We start from the raw sequence: 13,151 nt of genomic DNA, 5'->3' as shown, positions 1-13,151 counted from the left end.
ATGGTAGGAAGGAAATAATTCAAGAATCATAGACTTTGGATTAAATGAATATTTGCAAGATGGAGTTATTAAGACCTAGACAGCCCAGATCACTTACAAATGTAAGATGTACCCGAGGAACAATGAGAGATAGAGAAAAAAAAGACATAGAGAAAGACAGAGAAATCAAAAGAAAGACAGGGATAGAGAGGGAGACAGTGACAGAGAGAGACAGAAGCAGAGAAAAAGAGAGGGAGGGAGAGAGAGAGAAAGAGAGACAGAGACAGAGAGAGAGAGAGAGAGAGAGAGACAGAGAGAGAGACAGAGACAGAGACAGAGAAAGAGACAGAGAGAGAGAGAGAGACAGAGAGAGAGAGAGACAGAGAGAGAGACAGAGAGAGCTATAAAATCCTAGACTACATATGTATATGTGTGTGTGTGTATGTGTATATAGAATCCTGTGCAAGCAGACAGTGCAAGGTCAAATGCAAACTGTTCTCATCTACCAGCAAGAGCGGGAAGCAGCAGAGAGTGACTCAGGGAGCCCAGTTCTCAGCAGTGAACAGGGACAGACCATCGTCCAAGTGGTCAATGATCCTTCTGCCAGGGTAGGCCATTAGGCTAGATGATACTGAAGCTTCAGAGAACCTTCCCAGAATAGTGACTCTGACCTCCCCTACCCCTGCAAAAACCAGCACATGTTAATGTATCCCAGACAGATAAAATCAGAGAGTACTGAGGCATATGACCAACATTAGTGGCCTGAGATAAAGGCCCAAAATCTAGACAGGATTAGTCACAGCCCTTAGAAACTATTTGTGCCAGAGACTGAGACTAATGAAAAGTAGATTCTACAATATGGTACCCTCATAATCCATCCCTTATAAGATAACCACCATCAAAGGTGGAAGAAACAGAGAGTGAGTGACAAGTGTGAAAGGAATTCTGGGGGGAAAAAAGAATAGTGTGGCAAAAATTGGGCTTAGACTAATATCTCATACCACATTCCACCAATAACTCTAAATGGATGCATGACCTAAATATGAAGGTCATTAATACAAAAGAATTAAAGAAAGGAAGGAGATATCTTCCTTTGCTATCATTAGAGGGAGATTCTTTTCTTTTTAATATCTGAGGCCTTTACCATCTCTGTCCCTGTGTGACCTGACCCCTGACAAGTCCTGAGACTCTGAAGCAACCTTTTCTCTCCCCTGCCCTCCAGAACAAAGGTGCTAGTTCCGCCCCTTCCCAAATGCAAGGGAAGGGCCAAAGATAGAATCCTGGCCTCCTTAAGCATAGAGATAGCATAAACTGGAGAACAGACAGGGCTTGATGTACGACAGGGAAAAATGTGATAGGAAAGAATATGAGGGAAATGTTGGGGGGTGGGGAGAGTGGAAAGAATTCTAGGTCCTGTCAGGAAAATTGGGTGGAGGTCTCAGTTTGGGCTCTAATTCATTGGATGACTTTGGATCATTCCTTCCCCCCAGTGAACATGTTTTTGTTTTGTTTTGTTTCTCTGCAAAATTAGGGAGGTAAAGTCTTGTGATCTCAGAGGTCCTTCTCAGTTGTAACATTCTATGACAAATGGAATGTCTCCAGGGCTCCAATCAGGATCCAACTACAAAGTGAGTGTCTTCCTCACTGTCTCTCTCCCTCCTGGAAGCCATGGAAGTATCATTCCACAAGGGAAGTGGTTCTAACAAAATTTTCAAAAGAATCAGTTTGATCTGTTATTTTTTTCTTCTTCTGGTTTTAAATCCTGATTGATTAGAAAAGTAGGAACAGGGTAACAAGTCATTGGACAGTTCTCAAGGAGGAGAACTGGTTTGTAATTGTGGACCTGGGACTTGAGTCTGAGGATGTTGGGTAACCCCCAAGGTGAAAGCTTTTCTCCTTTGCTTTCCTTATGTGGACTCAAGTTGGGGTGCAGTTTGGGAAAGAAGACAAGGAATGAAAGGGAGAGAGATTTTGCTCCCACTTCTTCACACATTTGTCAGGTGAGTAGTGCACCTGGAGTAGACCCTCTAGGTTAGGAGATACCAGGGTCTAAGGGGTGACTGACCAACACATCACAGATGGCCTTTTTAGGTGGTATGTTCCCTACAGAGCCACAGGGACAAGCAGCCTCAGGTGCTAGCCTCCAGTAGGAAGGGCCTGGTGAGGGCAGACACTGAGGGCAGGGTGGGGGTGCTAGGGGCATCATCACATTTGGGGTGTATGTGGGGTATGTATGTGAGCAACTCTCCCCAAAGGGGCATCCTGGTATCTACTGATAGCTGCACCTGGCTCTAGGCACCAAGAATTACAGGGAGGGGCAGGAGAGAGCAGGAGACTTGCTCATATGAGAGAGAAAGAGGGAGCTGAAATACCACCCTCTGTCCCTCCTTATGTGGTTCCCAACAGCCCTGCCTGGGTTGGGGTACACTGCAAGAAAGAGATGGGCCAGAGTCCCCTCTATGGGGGAGAGAAGGAAGAGGACAGGCAAGAAGCAGGTGTCCTGTGGCTCCCCACAGATATCTCTTGTGACTTGGAGAAGGATCCCAGGGCCAGGACACTGGCTCTGAAGTAAAAGAGGAGGAAGAGGATGGGGGGAAGACCGTGGGAGCTGGGGCCCTTCTGGAATATTCTCAAGCAAGGAATCAGTACTCAAGTAGTTGCTGGCTGGGTAGGGGTTAGGGAGCCAGCAGGAACAGCCTGGAGAGCACAGCAGGTCAGGTCCTTGTCAGAGGTTTCTCCCTGGCCACCCCTCCCTCCTCGAGGGATCACCGCTGAGTTTTACAACCAAAGGGCCTCAGTGGGGATCTGGCTCATGTCCACTGCCCTTGGCCTCTGTTTTATCCGGGTCCTTGGGCACCTGGTGAAAGCATCGGTTGGAGGAGAGGTTGTGCCTGTGGAATCCTTCCATCCTTCATACTTATCCTTGAAGAAGCAGAACAGAGCTTGAACCTGCTGAATGTTTGGGGCCAGTTTGAGCCTCTGGGGCCCAGTCCTTTCGGGGGGTGTCTGAATCACCAGGGCTATCACAGCCAGGTAGGTGTAGGTAGGCTAGTCATGCTGAAGGTATTTCTTCTTCCTTTTCTTCCTGGGCAGGGGGGAGGGGGAGGGGAAGCTCTGGATCCGTTTCTGATTCCAGCCCTGGCCAGGGCCTGTCAAGGCTTGAGCCCCTCCCAGCAGTAAGGAAGGACCCAGCACTGGGCATAGAGTCCTTAGATGGTGTTGATCTAGGAAACTGGGACCTAGGATCAGGAGATTGGGGCCTGGGTGTATGGCAGCCTAGAGGGAGGGTTCTTAATAAAATAAGGACAACAATTTATCATAAAACATAATTTTTTTTAATAAATATTTATTCCATGACGTTGAAATGGGCTTGCAGAAACAAAATCAATGTATTTAATAATAAAAGAGAAACACTTATCTGGGCAAATAATATTTGTCAAACAGGGATAATCACATCTACTTCACAGGGTCGTCATGAAGATAAAATGATATCATTATATAAGGCACAGCATGTAGTAGGTGCTGTATAAATGCTTATTCTTTCTCACCTCTCGGAAAGCATTTTCTTTGTGATTTTCTATAGGGTAATGACATTCCATTACATTTGTTCAACTATTTTTCAGTTGAAGGGCAACTCCTTTGTTTAAAAACTGTTTAGAACAACAAATATACATATATATACATATATGTATATATACATACATATATGTGTATATATATGTATGTATGTGTGTGTGTGTATATATATGTATATATATATAGCTTTTTTGAGGGCAATTAGGGTTAAGTAACTTGCCCAAGGTTACACAGCTATTTGTGTGTGTGTGTGTGTGGATGTGTGTGTGTGTGTGGGTGTGTGTGTGTGTGTGGGTGGGTGTTAAGTGTCTGAGGCTGGAACCGAACTCGGGTCCTCCTGACTCTGGGACCAGCACTTTACTCACTGCGCCACCTAGCCGGCTAAAAAGATATCTTTCATTATGTGTGTGTATATCAGTGATACTCTTTACTTGGTCTTTTGGAGTTATCGACTTAGTAGTTGAGTCCCTGGGTCAAAGGGTGAACATAATTTTATATATTGTGAGGCAAAATTCCAAATTTCTGTCCAGAATGTTGAACCATTCCACAACCCTACCAACAGTACAGAAATGTGTCTATCTTCTTGCCCTGCCAATGGTCACTTTCTTTTTCCTGTGATCTTTGTATTTCTTGTGAGAGTTAGAAACTTGGAGATGTTTATATATATATATAAATTTGCTGTTTTCTTTCTAATTTTGACTGTCTTTTTTCATATTTCTGCTAGACTTTTTCAGTTTTATGTAATCAAAAGTGTTAATTTTACCCTCAAAGTTTACTCTGTCATTTGGTTGTTTTTTATCTCTTTCCTCATGTGCCCCCCACATCCACAGTTGCTGGGCAGAACAGATGAGAAACCTTTGCAATAAATATCTTTGATCAAGGTTTGGTGGCCAAGATATATAAAATAAATTGATAAAAATCATAAGAAAAATATTTCTTCCCTCAATCCTTAAGAGAATTAAAGAACAATAACAGAAATTTTCTAAAATAAATGAGTTATCAAGAATCAAATTAAAAAGAAATGCTCTATATCAGTAATGATAAGAAAAAATGAACTAAAGAGACCCAGAGGATGGATTTCAAATTAAAGTAAATTCAACAAGATGCTAATTAAAAAAAAATGACAACTGCATCAGGGGAGCAGATAATGGACCCAGTACCACACTATATATGAAACTGTAAAGTGGTCCATTTATTTTGGAAAATAATTTGGAACTATATTAAGTCAGAAAAAATACGGGAATCAGTGTGTTCAGTTGTAGAGTGAAGTGCGCCAATCAAATTGATTTATATAATAACTGTAATGTAAAGAAAAAAACTAAAAAATAAAACATCTGCCCAATGGAATGATAAATCATGACTCCTGAAAACTACTGATTAAGCATATCTCCTATGTCTTCAAATAAAGATGATGGGCTAGAGATACACAATGAGTTAGATATTTTTGAACATGGTCAATGTGTGAAATTCTTTTGAATAATTATTTTTTCACTGTTATTTTGAGAGAGAGTTCAATGGGAATATAACTAAGTTTTAGTAGTGATTTATAAAGAAAAAAAAATAAAGGGTCTCATTAAAATTTATTTTGAAAGTTCCAAAAAGAAACAGAATGAAGTTTAGAAGGGAATGCAAACAAAATACTGTCAGTACTGCTGTATTCCACTTTATAAATAATTGATGCAAATAAATTATATGTATTAGAGATTCACTGTTTAATATGTGATACTTTTCTGTTCTTCATTGTATATTTAAGTATTCCTGTTGATACTCGATTTCATTAAAAATAAAAATGAGGAAAATAAAATTCATCTTAAAATGCTGTCAGATAATGCTCCTTAATATTTGATTATGGACTCTCTAAGATTTATTTTGTAAAGGTGACATATATGGGAATATTTTCTTAAATATGCCAAAATAAGCAAAAAGATAATGAAATTCAATTTGATGTTTCTTGAAAATCACATATTAACATATGTTTTTTTCTTAAATTTTCTGACATCACAACAACAGTTCATATTAATCTATTTCAGCTTCAATCTTCATGATATAATCTCATGATGCTCTTTGAATATTATTTACACAAATATATTGGTGTTTCCAGAGAATATATTGATTTATGAGAAAATAAAAAAATATGTTAGAGCACAAGAATGATACAAGAGTAAGAGTCAGAAGATCTAAGTATGAAAACTGCCACTCTTACTACTTCTGTGGCCTTAGGCAAGATATTTAATTTCCTTGGGCCTCAGTTTTCTCATCTGTAACATGAAAAAATGGTTCTAATTGTCCTTTGAAAGTCTCATCTGACTTTACCTAAAAAAACTTGTGTTCTCACCTTAAGTTGTTGTTATCTTATATTTCTCCCAAATACTAATTATTTTGATAAAAAATGAAAACCAATTCTTTTCTTTTAAAAATAGCATAAATTTCAAGTATTTGCAAATGATGTTGCCTTTAATATCAAATATGTCCTACTTGAACTTTCTTGGATTAAAAAGATTGAAAATGATGGTCACCATATTTGTATATCCAGAGTATGTTGTTTTGCTTGTACTTTACTTCCTGTTGATGTGTTGAAATATTGTATTTTGGGCTAAGATCCAAGAATAGCTGTTACTGAAGCTAAGAGGAATGAGTGTAATTAGAAAAAATAGAAATGCCATCATAAGATGTATTAATACAGTGACATGAATGTAAAATTCTTTGTATAATTTTACAATAACTACTTCTTGCAAATTGTTATTCTGTTCCACATTCATTTGGCAGCATCATGTGTTGGGTAGGATTAGAGGCAAAGTCACACAAAGGTTTTAACTAGCTTGATGTAGCATTCCCTAAGTAGTTTACACTTGCTGATGTATCCTGCTTGCTTCTTTCTTTCTGCCATAAGCATTATGACAATTTTTCTGGGGGGCAGGGAGAGAACATTGATGATTTGAAAAGTGATGAACTAATGCTGAAGCACTTCTGGATCACTGGCATAAAGCCAAATGTTAAGGCATTCATGATCCACTATTATGAAAGATACTTAAACATGAAATATGCCATTGCATTGCTATTGTAGTAATGTATGTACATGATACACCGACCTTTGTGTATAATGTGAATAAAGGTTTATTGTTTAATATATCTAGTCTCTACCCCCCAACCACTAGCCACTATGTAGAAAATTCACCTGAAATTTTAATATTCCATAGACATTTAAGAGTCTTCATATAAGAAGAAATGCAGGCGCATTACCATCTGTTAGTTTGGCACTTATTTAAATTAGAATACCATTTGTATAATTGTTCCTACTTAATTAACTGCTACTTATTACAACAGACTCTGAATAGAATCTAAATTATCCAGGAGGCATGTAATGAAAAAAAATCTGCTTATTAAACAATTGTCAAATGCTTAATTTTTTTTTAAAATTTGTCCATTATCCTGGAGAATCTCTACAAAATTTTTGATTAAATAACAAAAAAAATTAACTTTAATGTGACAAATATATTTTGATTAATTTCATGAGTCAGCATGGATTTAAAAAAAACATAATATTTACCAATCACTGTGATATAACAGGATTACAGAGACATAAAAGGAGACAATCTCTATCCTAAAGGAACACGCATGATTTAATACATACAACATTTATGAAAAACAAATATTACCTAAATTTGTTGGGGGTATCAGGAAAGGATAATGTGAAAAGTGATAACTTGAGCAGATTTTTCAAAGAATCAAGGGATTCTGAGAGGTAGAAGTGAAATTGGAGTTCATTTTGTTCAGGAAATATGCAATGTAATGCATTGGTTGGAGATGCAACATCATATATGAGGAACAGTAAGGAGGCCAGTTTGACTAGATGATGGAGTACAAGAATGGGAATAACATAAAATAAAGTTGTGAAGGTAGATTAGGGCCTGATTATTAAAAGCAACAACAACAACAAAATTAAGAGCCAAACAGAGAAGTTCATGTTTTATCCTAGAGGTAATAGGGAGCTATTGAGTTGAGGAGTGACATGGTTAGAGTTTCACCATAGGCAAATCCTTGTGCCAGCCAAATGCAAGATGGATTAGAAAGAAGAGATCTTTGATTCGGAGAGACCCATTAGGAGGGTATTAAAATATACAGTCTAGGATGATTAAAAGTTGTGCTAGGGTGGGTCATCTGAGGGTGGAGGAAAAGGGACATAGGTGAAAGGTTTTTAATGTGCAGAAACAATAAATTTGGCATCAGTTTGGTTATGTGGGTGAAAAAAACAAAAAGTCAAGAATAATTCTGAGGTTAAAAAGTTCAGAGACCAGATGGATGGTGGTATCTTCTTCAAAAATATAAGATTTTGAAAGAGAGCTGGGACTGGAGGTGGATGGGGGAAGGATATTTAGTTATGTTTTGAAGACGTTGAGTTTGAGATGCCTTTGGGATACACAGTTTCAAATATATAATAAATCACTAAAAATGTGTGATTGAAGCCAGGAAAGGGCACCAAGCCTGATATAATTTGAAAGTCATTTTCACAGAAGTTGTTAATTACACCCATGTATTTGAAGAGGTCAAGAAGTGAGAGAATGTAGAGAGAAAAAGGAAGGAGTCACTGTACAAAGTCTTGCTATATACCCATGAGTGAACATGGTATGGATCGTGAATTAAAAATTCAGAAACAGTGGTCAGGCAGGTAGGAGGAGAGTAAGGAGAGCACATCCAAAAAACCCAAAGAAGAGAAAATATATAGAAGAGAGGAATCAATGCTGCCAAAGACAGAAGTGAGGTTAAAAAAAATGAGAATTAAGAAAGCACCAACAATATTCATGATTAGGAATCATTGGTAATGGTGGGGTACAGGCTCTGGGAACCCCTTGTAACTCTCCTTATATCTTCCCACTTGATCTGGTGTAAAACTGAGGCTAAAAACCTTTCTTTGTCTCTATGCCCATTCTGTTACCCTTAACCTAGCCCAGCCAGCCATTCATTTTCTGTTATCCCCAGATCACCATTGCTACTTCCCTTCCTTAATGCCATAGTTTCCACCTCTAGTCACCTCAGCCTACTAGCCACTCCCATCAAGATCATCCCCAGACTGCTCCTCTAGTCAGGCCAGACAACTTGGCCACCCCTACATCCCTCCTTCAGTCTTTCTGTATATAAGATCTATCTTGTCTCCATGAAGGTGCTCTGATTCAAGCTAACCTGCTTGTAAATACAAGCATCACAAATGCTCAGATTAATTTAAGAGTCTAACCAATATGGTGGATTATTAATAAACTCTACTTTTCTTTGGCTGAAAGAAGATTTGGGTCAAATTTTCACTATTGTGGGGTCCCAGCTCCCCTAAATCTCAACAGTAAAATTGGATAGTGGTTCACTTGAGGGATGAAGTCAGAAGTCAAAAGTTTGAGGAAAGAGGTGACAGGGACAGGCCTGGGATAAATTGACATTTTTATTTTGATTTTTCCCCTATAAAGGAATAAATAAATAAATGCACACACTCACAAATATCCTTTGAAAAAGGAGATGTAAAATCATCGTTTAAAGGAATAGTATGGATTAGTAAATGTGTGGTTTTTTTGTCACGATGATAGAGACAACCATATTTGTAGGAAAGCAACCAATAGAAACTGCAAATAAGAGAGAGAGAGAGAGAGAGAGAGAGAGAGAGAGAGAGAGAGAGACAGAGAGACAGAGAGACAGAGAGACAGAGAGAGAGAGAGAGAGAGAGTTGCAGAAGTGATGGGAGGTTGCATGCAAAGAGGTTGACTATTTCAGCCTTGAGAAAGGGAGGAAATGACCATTTCTTTATCACAAATTGAAGGAAAGGAAGAGAGAAGGAGGGCTTCTCTCAATGGGTTTTAAGATGTAGAGAAGAAAAGGAAGCTAGTAAATGATCTCTTTTTCTCCAGTAAAGTATGAGTTTAGGTCCTTGCCCGAGTGAGGTGGGTTAGGAGATAATGTTGTAGTATGTAAAAGAAGGGTTAGGGACAGACTCTGTTGAGATTGTGATAGAGAATCACTAAGGGAGGAGTAAGAGGATTGTTTTAAGGGTCCCAGACTGAGATTATAAACATTGCTGTTTGAATCAATTTAGAAAGACATCTTGCAGGTGAAAGTGTAAGCTTGATAGTGTAATTGTGAGTATCTCCTAGGCTGATTACTTTCAGCAGAATTCATAATAACCCTGTTTCATTCAGCAGAGTCTACCAAGACTCACCATTTCCATATTGTTGGAGGGATACAAAATTGAAGAAAATGGTATTTCAAACTGAAAATACAATAAGGAACAATGGAATGGTGCCATTCTTCCATCAGCAAATTCATATATGTCTTATTAAAGCTGAAAGGAATTGCATAATAGAGGAAGAACAGATTCCCAATTTGTGTTCTTGTCTGGGAGATAATTTTTGGAAGTAACATTGAGAAGAATTTTTTTTTAACTTTATTGCAAATAGCAGTAACAGCAACAACATTTAAATAGCATTTTACAGATTATAGAATGCTATTTTCTTAGATATTTTGTCCAAATGGCACTAAAAAAGAGATCCTAAATGCAGGGAAAAGGGTATAGAAAAAGGGGGAGGGAGGAGAGAGTTCTCATTTTGAAACATCAAAAGAAATGGAATTTTCACTGATGGACCTTCGAATTTAGCCATATGCATTAATTTCAATGATAACAATGAAATAAACACAATGCTTCTCTTTCAAATATGGATTTTTTTTTCTAAGCAATCAGGGTTAAGTAACTTGCTCAAGGTTACACGGCCAGTTATTTCTGGGTGTGGTGCTGAGTTGAGTGTCTGAGCCCGGGATTCGATCTCCAGGTCGTCCCAACACTGGAGCCAGTGAAATATGGATTTTTCTACAAGTAAAATAATTTCAGGAGCATTGTTTATTAAAATCCTAAGTATTTAACTCTGGGCATCTAGGTGGTGCAGAGGACTGAATGCTGCCTATAGTTAGGAAGACTCATCCTTCTGAGTTCAAATCTGTCCGCAGACACTTACTTGCGGTGTGATCATAGTCAAGTCACTTAACCATCTTTGCCTAAATTTTCTCAGCCACAAAAGGAACTGGAGAAAGAAATGTCCAACCACTTCTATCTCTCTACTAAAAAAAATTGGGATTATTTATTAGCAATGGCACAGAAAAGTCTTCTCTTTCAGATGCAGGAGTCATTGCAATATGAATATTCTCATAAATCCACACCTGTGAGAACTTTTCCTGAGAAAGTCATAGCTAAAGTGGAAATGTTTGTATCTCACCCAAAAAATAAAATAAAAATAAACTTGAAGGGACCATGAGATCATCTAATTACATATTGTTATATTAGGAAGGATTCAACTAATGTATTAAAAGTAGTGCCTAGAAAGGGAGAGACCTGAGAATCAAACCCTTTGCTGATCTTTTTTGTTTTGTTTTTCAATCAAGTATTCTTTCCATTATGTTAGAATGATCTCATAATTAAAATATAAGACCTTTCTTTCTTCTTCTCTTCTGTCTCCTTTTAGCAATTCTTATTCTTTTTACTTTCCTCCTCTGGAGAGGTTTATTTCTTTTTCCTAACCCGTTGAAAACTTTACAATATTATTTTGCCTTTCTAAAGAAAAAAATACTGTAAACCTCTGAAATTCTCTTTTAATTAATGACTATTTTTCATGGTAATGTAGAAAATAGCAAGCTATATATCTATGAATTATATACCAATAATTATAAAGTGTTTGGTTTTAAACTATTGAGACTTAATAGCTTTTAAACTCATCTAAGACTTATGGGACATCATGCATAATGCTAATTACAGAATCCATTCATTCGCTGATTCTTTTGGATCTGTCTTCATTGGATATAATGAGAGTATACATCCAATTCAACTTTTTACTACTCTTGCCATTTATATCTGAACAAATAGCTCAATGATTTATTACACCAAGTTTTCCTTCTCACAGTCAAGTATTCATAAACATCAAATATCTACTCCATAAATTGTGTTCTGAGAAAGGGACAAGTCCTCCCTTTACTTCAGATTATATCTTTGTATCAAAAATGCAGTATTCACAATGCCTACAGTAACTATAAATATGCTGATATGGTTATTAATCACAAAATATATCAGGCTCTCTACATGGGGGATACAGCTAGAACATTTATTCAAATACCAGAAAACCAAGTCCCAAAATCAAAAAGTCAAAGCCATCACAGTAGTTATGAGGTTGGCACACAAAGTTAATGTAGTAAACACCCAAATTCTCAAGCCTTCAAAACAGAACAGGCTACCTCAGGCAAAGATCCTCCTCTACTCACTCACAGCAACTGATCAGGCATCTCCAGCCCCTCACAGTTCCCATCCCTGGCAGTCCTCAACAGGTGTCCTTAGCAGAAAGTCTGGCTGGCTCATAAAAAGGAATTCGCACCACCACCACAACTGCTGCTGCTGTTGCTGCTGCCGCCATTCTTCCAGTTACCGCCTGCACTCCAGTTTGGCTTCTGCTTTCTCTTGCCCCACCCCTTCCTGCTACATCCACAAGTTCAAGGGGCATGGAAGACCTTCAAATCCCATAAACATTACAGCCTTTAAAATAAAAGTTCTTATTGAAGTCTTGATTCTGTTTACTTTAGGGACAATACATTCTTCCTAATAATTTGAAGTGTGAAGAGGCTCTCTTTGTGTCCCTATACTTTCCTCCATAAGAGGAAGAGCACCTTTTACATGGACCAGAAATAATATCTCAGCTGTGGTAAAAACAGAAACACTAAATATTCAATTGCACTATATGATTATTTCTGCTTTCTAGAATAAGCTGTCATTTTTGACCAGTTTAAAAAATGAGTTATGGTTATTTACACATCAATTTTAAGGACTTATTTAAACTTTTAACAATCAATTGCCACTTTAAAAAAAAAAAACCAGTAACTCCATTCAACTTGATTTCCTAAGTTATAACTCCATAGTTACCTTTACCAAGGCACAATCTATTTCATCAATTGGTTCTTCACCATCCACTCCATTAATTTGTTTTAGTTTATAAATAATTCTATTAAGCTGTGCTTTTTTGTTTTCTTTTTGTAATAACTTGTCTTGCCAGGGATCTTTTATGTGTTATTGATTCTACCTTTTCAAATCCTACTAACTAATTTTCCAAGGTTGGAATCTGGAAGACTTGTATTCAAATTTAACATCAGACACTTACTAGCTATGTGACTGGACAAATCACTTAACCTTTGTTTTCTTCAGTTTCCTCAATTGTACAATGAACATAAAGACAGCACCTGCCTCCCAGGGTGGTTTTGAGGATCAAATGAGGCAATAATTGTAAAGAGCTCCGCCCAGTGACTGCCACATATTATATGCTACAGAGATACTTATCTCCTTCCCATTTCCAGTCCCAAAGACAAATCTTGTGTGTTTTACTATTCTGTTCTGGAGCCCAGTAAATACATATAGTATATAATACAGCATAGAATTAGACATAGATAGACAAGGTTATATGTATGTACTTATATAGTGTTTGTTCAGTCTTTGTCTATGATATATGAGTCCAGAGAATAGTTATTTTCCTGGATTCCACCACATTTCATACACATACACACACACACTTTACACTGCATTCATTTTAATT

The 13,151-nt window shown here is 37.6% G+C and overlaps 1 pseudogene; it reads right to left on the bottom strand.

Annotated features, from left to right (window-relative positions):
- Positions 1-2,011: 2,011 nt before the first annotated feature.
- LOC138160944 (forkhead box protein H1-like) lies at positions 2,012-11,984 on the bottom strand (annotated as a pseudogene).
- Between the last annotated feature and the right edge of the window lie 1,167 nt (positions 11,985-13,151).

Source organism: Petaurus breviceps, unplaced genomic scaffold (genome assembly GCF_028583685.1).
Source record: "Petaurus breviceps papuanus isolate PSGF00001 unplaced genomic scaffold, PetGlider_PUasm1.0 183, whole genome shotgun sequence".
Classification (NCBI taxonomy): Eukaryota; Metazoa; Chordata; class Mammalia; order Diprotodontia; family Petauridae; genus Petaurus; species Petaurus breviceps.
The sequence above is the reverse complement of the archived record's forward strand: the minus strand, read 5'-3'. Positions and strand labels throughout refer to the sequence as shown.